Genomic DNA, 8,892 nt, shown 5'->3' with positions numbered 1-8,892 from the left:
GAGCATGCGGGTGTCACAGCTGAGAGGATGGCTCAAAAGAGAGATCTACAAGGTAAAAAAATATCTCCTGGTAATTCTTTTGAAGTTTTATCAAATCTTGAGATTATATCTGCTCCTGCCCAAATGGGTGTTAATATTCCTGATGATAATTTTGAAACTATTGATATTATTAGAGAACTTGAGATTTCAAGAGCTAATATTGCCAAAAAAAGTTGATAAGACTGATAAACAACAGGACAAAATCTTGTTTATCACATATGCTGCTGGAGAAGCATCTCCCTTAGATACAGAGTGGGTAGGGGATGAGGACTTAGATGTCAATGACTTTACTATGGTTAGATACAGGAAGAAAGAAAGGAAAAAAGTGAATATCACTATTTCTAAACCTGTGACTAGAAGTAAAAAGAAAAAAGTGGGGGATGGTGCAGGTAAGGCTATGGCTCCTGGCAAACCTAGCACCAAAACTGAGCTTCCAAAAAATTAGGAAAAAAATTAGTCTATTTTGGAAATGTAGGGGGATTGGGAAGAGAGGCATGGGGCCATATATATCTGACTTGATCAGAGATTATAAGCTTGACTTTGTTGGGATTCAGGAGACTATGAAAAAAGACTTTTCCTCTAAATTCTTGAGGAAATTTGACCCTGGAGATGTTTTTAGTTGGAAGTGGATTTCTTCAAAAGGGAAGTCGGGAGGGATATTAGGTGGTTTTAGAAATAATATGTTTGATCTGGTGGACTGTGTTGAGGGCAAGTACCTTATGAATTTCGAGTTGTTTAATAAAAATCTTAAGATGAAGTGTTGTATTCTGGTGGTGTATGGATCAACGCATGAAGAGTTCAAGATTGATTTCCTTACGGAACTTGCGGCGATGTGCAGTCACATTACTTGCCCCTACATAGTGGGAGGAGACTTTAATATCCTTAGATTTGCTGGGGAGAAAAACAAGAGGGTGAGACTAGGGCATTCCTCGGACCTTTTTAACTCCATTATTAATTCTCTTTCCTTGCGTGAGGTGGATATGAGTGGTGGCATATATACCTGGTCTAATAACCAACAGGACCCAACTTTGGAGAAACTGGATAGAGTATTCATGTCAAAATCCTGGGAATATCTTTTCCCTTTTACTTTTGTTAGGAAAATTATAAGAGAGGTCTCGGACCACTGTCCCCTGATATTAAATACTAATGATAATGTACCCATTAATTTGGGCAAGAGAGAGTTAGATTTGATCTAAACTGGTTGAACAAACCTGAGTTTACTACTCTGGTGGCTAAAATTTGGATGCAACCTGTCCAATCTGTTAATCCCATTGATATCATGAACATCAAGCTGAAGAGATTTAAAAAATATTTTAAAGGTTGGGGCTCGGATAATTTTGGGTAAGCCAGGAAGAGAAGAAAATGGTTAAGAGATGAGCTAGGGCACATTGAAGAGTTGCAAGAAACTGATACATTGAGCCCTGAGCTTTACTGCAAAAAAGTGGAGATGCTAGTAGAATTAAACAACTTGCTGCTAGAAGAAGAGGTATCCTGGATGCAGAAGTCGCATGATAATTGGTTACTTAAAGGAGATAGTAACACTGAATATTTCCACAGAACGTTGAATGGAAGGAGAAGGAGGAATACGATTGTTTCACTTAGCTGTGGGGATGTGGTGATTGAAGGGAATAAGAACTTCCTTAATCATGCCACTGAGTTTTATAAAAAATTGTTTGGGCCTGCTCCTGGAAACCTATGTAAGATAGATGGAAATATGTGGGTTGACAAGGATAAGTTGGGGGATATTGAGAATTTTATCCTACTTAGGCCTTTTTCGGACACGGAAGTTAAAAATGCTTGTTCTCGATAAAACATAATAAGGCCCCTGGACCTGATAATATTCCGATTGAATTTTTTCAATCCTGCTGGGATATTGTTAAGAAAGATGTGATGCTGCTTTTTGAATGGTTTCATGAGAATAAGCTTGATGTAGAAAGATTTAACTATGGTATAATAACACTGCTGCCTAAAGTGGCTGGAGCTGATAAGATGCAACAGTTTAGACCTATTTGCTTGTTAAGATGTATCTACAAGTTGATTGCCAAAGTGCTGACTATCAGATTAGAACCTCATGTGGATATTCTGTTTAGTAGACATGAGAATGCTTTTATCAAAAATAGAGATATTATGGACGGGATCATGTCATTGCATGAGATTTTGCATCATACGTATGTTCGTAAGAAAACAGGGATTGTGCTCAAACTTGACTTCGAAAAAGCATATGATAAGGTTAACTGGGAATTCCTGTTGGATTTCCATAGCAAAAGAAACTTTGACACCCGATGGATAGATTGGATTCGGAGAATTTTGGTTGGTGGCACTATGAGTGTGAAGTTAAACGATGAGGTGGGAGAATATTTCCAGAGTGCTAAAGGAGTAAGACAGGGTGATCCCCTTTCTCCTTTCCTCTTTAACCTGGCTGCTGACTATCTTACAAAGATGGTCCTGAAGGCATAGGAGAATGGCTTGTTTACTGGGTTAACGGCATATTTACTGGAAAATGGGGTTGCTATACTTCAATACGCTGATGATACTATTCTCTGTTTTGAAGATAATGCCAGCAATGCTTTGAATATCAAATTACTGCTTTATCTGTATGAGGTTATGTCAGGTTTAAAGATCAATTTTATGAAAAGTGAGATTTTCTCACTAGGTGCTGATGATGATACTATGAGAAATTATGCTGACATGTTCAATTGTGAGATTGGGTCTTTTCCCATTAAGTACCTAGGCATGCCTGTTAGCTATGCTGGGCTTAAATGCAGTGATTGGCTCTGTATGGATGACAAATTTATTAGTCATGGGGAATCCTGGATTAGTGAATCTTTGTCCAGTGGGGGTAGGCTTATTAAAATTAACGCGCTGTTATCCCATATTCCGTCGTATTATATGTCCATGGCCCTGATTAAGAAAACTACTCTTGAGAAATGGGACAAACCTAGAAGGAATTTTTTTTGGCATCGCAACGGGAGAAAGGGGTGTCATATGGTGAAATGGACTCGTGTTTGTAGATCTAAGGTGAAGGGAGGTCTGGGGGTTAAGGACTTGTGGAAACAAAATATCAGCTTACTCGCTAAATGGTTGTGGAAGCTTGAGAAAAAAGGGGCTATGGCAAGATATAGTGAAAGCTAAGTATCTTAAAAGAACATCTGTAGCTAAAGTTAAGCAGAAAGCTGCTCATTCTCCCTGTTGGAAAGCAATTCTGAAGGTTAAGGAGCATTACATGGCTGGCAGAGGGGTGGTACTTAAAAAAGGTAACATAGCTAGCCTATGGCTAGATGATCTGGGTGATAATGTCCTTCTAAAAGACAGATATCCTGATCTTTTTGAAATTTGTTTAGACAAGGAATGTACTGTTGATAAGTTGGAGAGTATGAATCATTTATCTTCTTTTAGGAGAAGGTTATCTCATGATATGCTCCAGAAATGGGAGGAAATGAGACAATATGTGTTGGATAAAATCTCTACAGATGAGGATGATGAAATATATTGGAAATTAGATAATTCCAGTGAATACTCTACTAAAGCTATGTATAGATGGTTAGAGAAAAATCTTGCTGGGGCCAATTATAAGTGGATTTGGGGAATTAAGATTCCTTTGAAGATTCAAATCTTCTTGTGGCAGTTATTTCAAAACTCCATTCTTACGAGGGACAATATGAAGAAACACAAGTGGGAGGGGGATCCTAAATGTTCTTTTTGTGATGAACCTGAATCGGCTCAACATTTTTTTTGGGTGCTCGGTTGCAAAGGTTGTTTGGAGGACTGTAGGTGCTGTATTTGCTACCAGTTATATCCCGAAATAAATTTGGCAAGTTTATTCTTGGTTGTATGCTTTTTTGTCGGGCTTGTGTGAGATTTATACTATTGGCTTAGCTGCGGTTTGCTGGTCTATATGGTTGGCTCGGAATCGTGCTATTTTGAAAAGAAATGGATTAACACTCCTTTTGAAATTGTTTTCACAACCTGTGCGTTTGTTGAATACTGGGCAGGTATGCAAAAACCTGCGATGGCGGAGACTGTCAAGAAGGGAGCTCAATTGCTGAAAGAGAGCGCATCCCAGATGCTGCTGCTATGTGGACCACCAAGGCCAGAATCTACCGAACAGGCGGAGGAGGAAGAAGGCTGGGAGGAGTGGTAAGTGCTGGTTAAGATGACGATTTCTTGGCGGTGGCTCTTGCTGGTTACTATGCAAAGCTTGGTTCCTGATGATAAAGACTATGTCAGTCTGAGACTCTTTCTATATGTCTTGTGCTCTTTTGTGGGCCTGGTCTGGTTATGATAGTATGGAACCCTGGTAGCGGTACTGGTACGTGGTGGTGTAGCTTTTGGTCTTTGCGCAGTATCAGATGATATCAGGTTTTTGCCCCATAGTTTTTGTTCCTCATGACATGCATAAACGGTGGGTTTCCTGATATTGTTACGAACTCGCTTTTTCCCTTTCCCTCTCTTTCTGGTTCTGGCTTCAAAACCGTTGTATTTCCTTTATGGAAAGTAATGGAAAGGGGAGAAAGCCTGGTTCGAAAAAGATGTACTCGTGGAGGCATGGGGCAACACCTAGGTGTTGACTCCATTGTATTATAAGCATCCTCCCGCGTCTCCTTTAATGAATGTGCAGGTCAACCCCTGTTTTGCTCCTCCTTTCCGCTCATATTCTTTTCCAGACCTAGGTGTGCGGTTGTATCACAAATTTATTTTTTACGTATATTTTTCGCCTGCTGATATTAGATCATATGGTTCAACTGAAATTTCAGAAGACAATTTGCTTCTTTGCCGAAATGAGCTATTGTTGAATAATTTGCATGTCATGGTGGGCATCACACTACTGAAATATTCGTATACGATGGGTGTGAGGCTCTTCATGGAGAGCCAAACCATGGGCTCTCGGCAAACAAATATATGCCGAGGGCCATCCTCGGCAAATGTGGGTTCACCACACTGCTACTGCAACAAAAGACCTTCCAACGGTGCCAAAAACAAGCGTGCTGACGGGAGACTACTCTTGTCTTGAGACTCCTCAGCAACGGCACCAGGAATCCTTCTGCTATGGCTACACCTTTAGGGACTTCCTTGGCAAATATGCAAAGGATTCCCCCGTGGCCTCGGAGCCTTGCGTTGGTGTTCCCTCGAAGCGGAAAGGGTGATGTAGCACAGCGGCGGTAAGTATTTCCCTCAGTTTTGAGAACCAAGGTATCGATCCAGTGAAGGATTGTCACAAGTACCTGCACAAACACAAAGAGCTTGCAACCAACCCTATGAAGGGGTTGTAAATCCATTATAGATTGTTTGCCAAGTGAGAACTGAAAGCAAAAAGAAACAAAGCAAAGTAAAAGCGAAAGTGGAAACGATAGGTGTGAATAGACCCGGGGGCCGTAGTGTTCACTAGTGGGTTCTCTCATGAAAGCAAGTAGACGTTGGGTGAACAAATTACTGTCGAGCAATTGATAGAACTGCGCAAAGTCGTGATGTTATCTATGGCAATGATTATATCTATAGACATCACATCCAAAACAAGTAGATCGATACTTTCTGCATCTACTAATATTACTCCACACGTCGACCGCTATCCAGCATGCATCTAGTGTATTAAGTCCAAAAGAACAGAGTAACACCTTAAGCAAGATGACATGATGTAGATGGACAATCTCATATCTACATAAAAGCCCATCTTGTTACCCTTTATGGCAACAACACGATGCGTGCCTTGCTGCCCCTTCTGTCACTGGGAAAGGTCACCACACGGTATGAACCCAAAACCAAGAACTTCTCCCATTGCAAGAATCATAGATCTAGTTGGCCAAACAAAACCCAAGACTCGGAGAGACTTACAACGATATCAAATCGTGCATATAAGAAATCAGCAAAGACTCAAATATATATCATAGATAATCTGATCACAAATCCACAATTCATCGGATCTCGACAAACCCACCGCCAAAGAGGATTACATCGGATAGATCTCCATGAAGATCATGGAGAACTTTGTATTGAAGATCCAAGAGAGAGAAGAAGCCATCTAGCTACTAACTATGGACCCGTAGGTCTAAAGTGAACTACTCACGAGTCATTGGAGGCGCGATGATGTTGATGTAGAAGCCCTCCAACTCCAAAGTCCCCTCCGGCAGGGCACCGGGAAGGGTCTCCAGATGAGATCTCGCGGAAACGGAAGCTTGCGGCGGCGGAAAAGTGTTTTCGTGGATTCCCCTATTTTTCTGTATTTTAGGGAATATATAGGCGAAGGAGCTAGGTCAGGGGGGCGCCAGGGAGGCCACAAGCGTGGTAGCCGCCGCCCCCTGGTGGCGGCTACACGGCTTGTGGGCCCCCTGTGGCTCTCCTGCCTTCACCCTCAAGTCCCCTGATCTTCTTCCGTTGTGGAAAAATTTATTTTGGGGATTTTATTCCGTTTAGACTCCGTTCCAAAATCAGATATGAAAAGAGTCAAAAACACAGAAAAAACAGGAACTGGCACTGAATTAATAAGTTAGTCCCAAAAAAGATTTAAAAGGTATATAAAACATCCAAAGAGGACAAGACAACAACATGAAACCATCAAAAATTATAGATACGTTTGAGACGTATCACGCAGCTACGTCCCTTTGCCGACAGTGGCTCACGGCGAACACGCACCAAACGACAAACGGTGCATACACCGAGAGCTATTCTCGACAAAGAGAAGGCATGTGGCATGGCCTTTGGGAACTGACAGCGTCGTCACTTGGTTTAATTATACCGAGAGCAGCGACGTCACCCTTGGTAAAATCATGTCAAAGAAATATTTTCTTACCTAACATGTGGTCCTAATGGTCACATTTATCAGTAAAAGTTCTAAACTATTTGCAAAATATTTAAAATGTCTTTGCCGATAGCAGCTCTCGGTAATGCTCTCGGTATAGGGTTTTTCCTTTACCGAGATCAACCCTCGGTACAATGTGAAACCTAGATGTAGGGTTTTATCTTTACCGAGAGCCACCCTCGGAAAATATGAACTCGAGATATAGGGTTTTAACTTAACCGAGAGCTGCACCAACACACTCTCGGTAAAGGTCTGCGGGATACTTAAGTTTCTTCCCCGTCGGGCTTTTCTCATTTTTTGTTCCATTTTCCACCAATCGGCGACCTCCCCTGCCCCCTCCCTGCCCGGCTCCCTCTGGTCCACGCCGGCACTCCCACACACCTCCGGATGGAGCCTTCATTTTTTTGGTGACCTTGGATGAATGTTATATGGATGAATACTAGATGTAATGAATGTTGGATGAAATGTTAGATGAATGCTAGATGCTTGTTTGATGAATATATGCTACCGATCACCCAACGTTAGGAGAACTGTAGTAAATGTACTTGCTGATGTAGCCTTAGAATATAACTTGAATATGGATCATTAATTAATGCTTATGTTGTCTATGTTTTTCTTGTGCTCTTCTAATCTTCTGTTCATTCTCGTGTTATGCTTGTTGAAATCATATTCTTCTATTAGTAGATGAGGTTGTATGCGGTGTGTAGAGGGAGGTATCCTGGAGTGTACGATTCAAGGGAGGAATGTTGTGAACAGGTGAACAGTTACAACAATACCGACTATAAAGGGTTTACAACAATACCGACTATAAAGGGAGAAATGTACGATTCGTTTGAGTATCATTGCTCCCATATTCGGTGCAGCGCTAAGCGCAATGATGGGGTAAGCAAGGGCGTATGTCAGACTTGGTTTTTTGCATTGAAGAATCTGATAATCTTTGCCGAGTTTGTCGTTATTCTGGTGTTGATGATACCTTCTGCACGGCTAGTATACATTGGGATAAATGTTATTTCTTTTCTATTGTTGTCTCACTTTGTTATTCCTTTTATATAACTCATGAAATATGTTTCGTGATTATTTTGTAGATCCTTTAATAAAATGTGAACGATGGAGCTCATGGATGTGAACTTGATGCACTTACATGCTATGTTCATATCGGTGGAGCTCATGGAACTTATGTTTACCTATTTGCACTCGTGAACTTGCTTTTGGCTCCGAATTTGTTGGATATATATGTACGCACTTGGTGGAGATATCTATTTATTGTTGGACATATATGTATGCACTTGATGGATATATGTATATATTGTTGGATGTGTATTCAAATTTCTGGAGATATCTACACTAGTAGGAAAAGGGCCATCAGTCCTGGTTCCAGAGGGGCTTTAGTCCCAGTTCGTAAACCAGGACAAAACAATCAGTACTAAAGGCCCAAACATTTAGTCCCGGTTGGCTTACAAACCAGGCCCAAAGGAGCTCCACGTTGCCGCTGCGGGGTGCCCAGGCAGGAGGACATTTAGTCCCGGTTAGTAACACCACCCGGGACCAAAAGGCGGATACGCGTCAGCAGCTCACATGCGTTGTTTTATTTTGAAAGGGGGCGTTTAGTAGTTTTGGAGGGTTTATTAGGGGTTTCATATTGTGTTAATTAGCTAGCTACTACATATAGAGACAAGTGACCTCTCTTTCTCTGTCCTTGGTGGATGGTAGCTACTACTACATATAGAGAGAACTCGACGCTATAACTAGTAAGAAAAAGAAGGAACTATTAATTACACAACATCGTATCAACATATATAGAGAGAAGTCACCTCTCTTTCTCCATTCTTTGTCGAACAACTCGATGCTACTACATATAGTACACGATCATGCATATATACAATATATAGCATCTCTTGCGATCCCTAACTAGCTAATAACTATCCACCAAAATTGGTAAGGAAATCGTGATGATATTCCATGTCTGATGGTATGACATGCTCAACAATGAATGAAACTCGACACAATTGATGGTAATAAAATAAAAATGTGAATATTGTTTACGTACATCGAGTTCTTTA

This window comes from Hordeum vulgare, chromosome 7H (genome assembly GCF_904849725.1).
Source record: "Hordeum vulgare subsp. vulgare chromosome 7H, MorexV3_pseudomolecules_assembly, whole genome shotgun sequence".
NCBI lineage: Eukaryota > Viridiplantae > Streptophyta > Magnoliopsida > Poales > Poaceae > Hordeum > Hordeum vulgare.
This window is presented reverse-complemented; position numbering follows the sequence as displayed.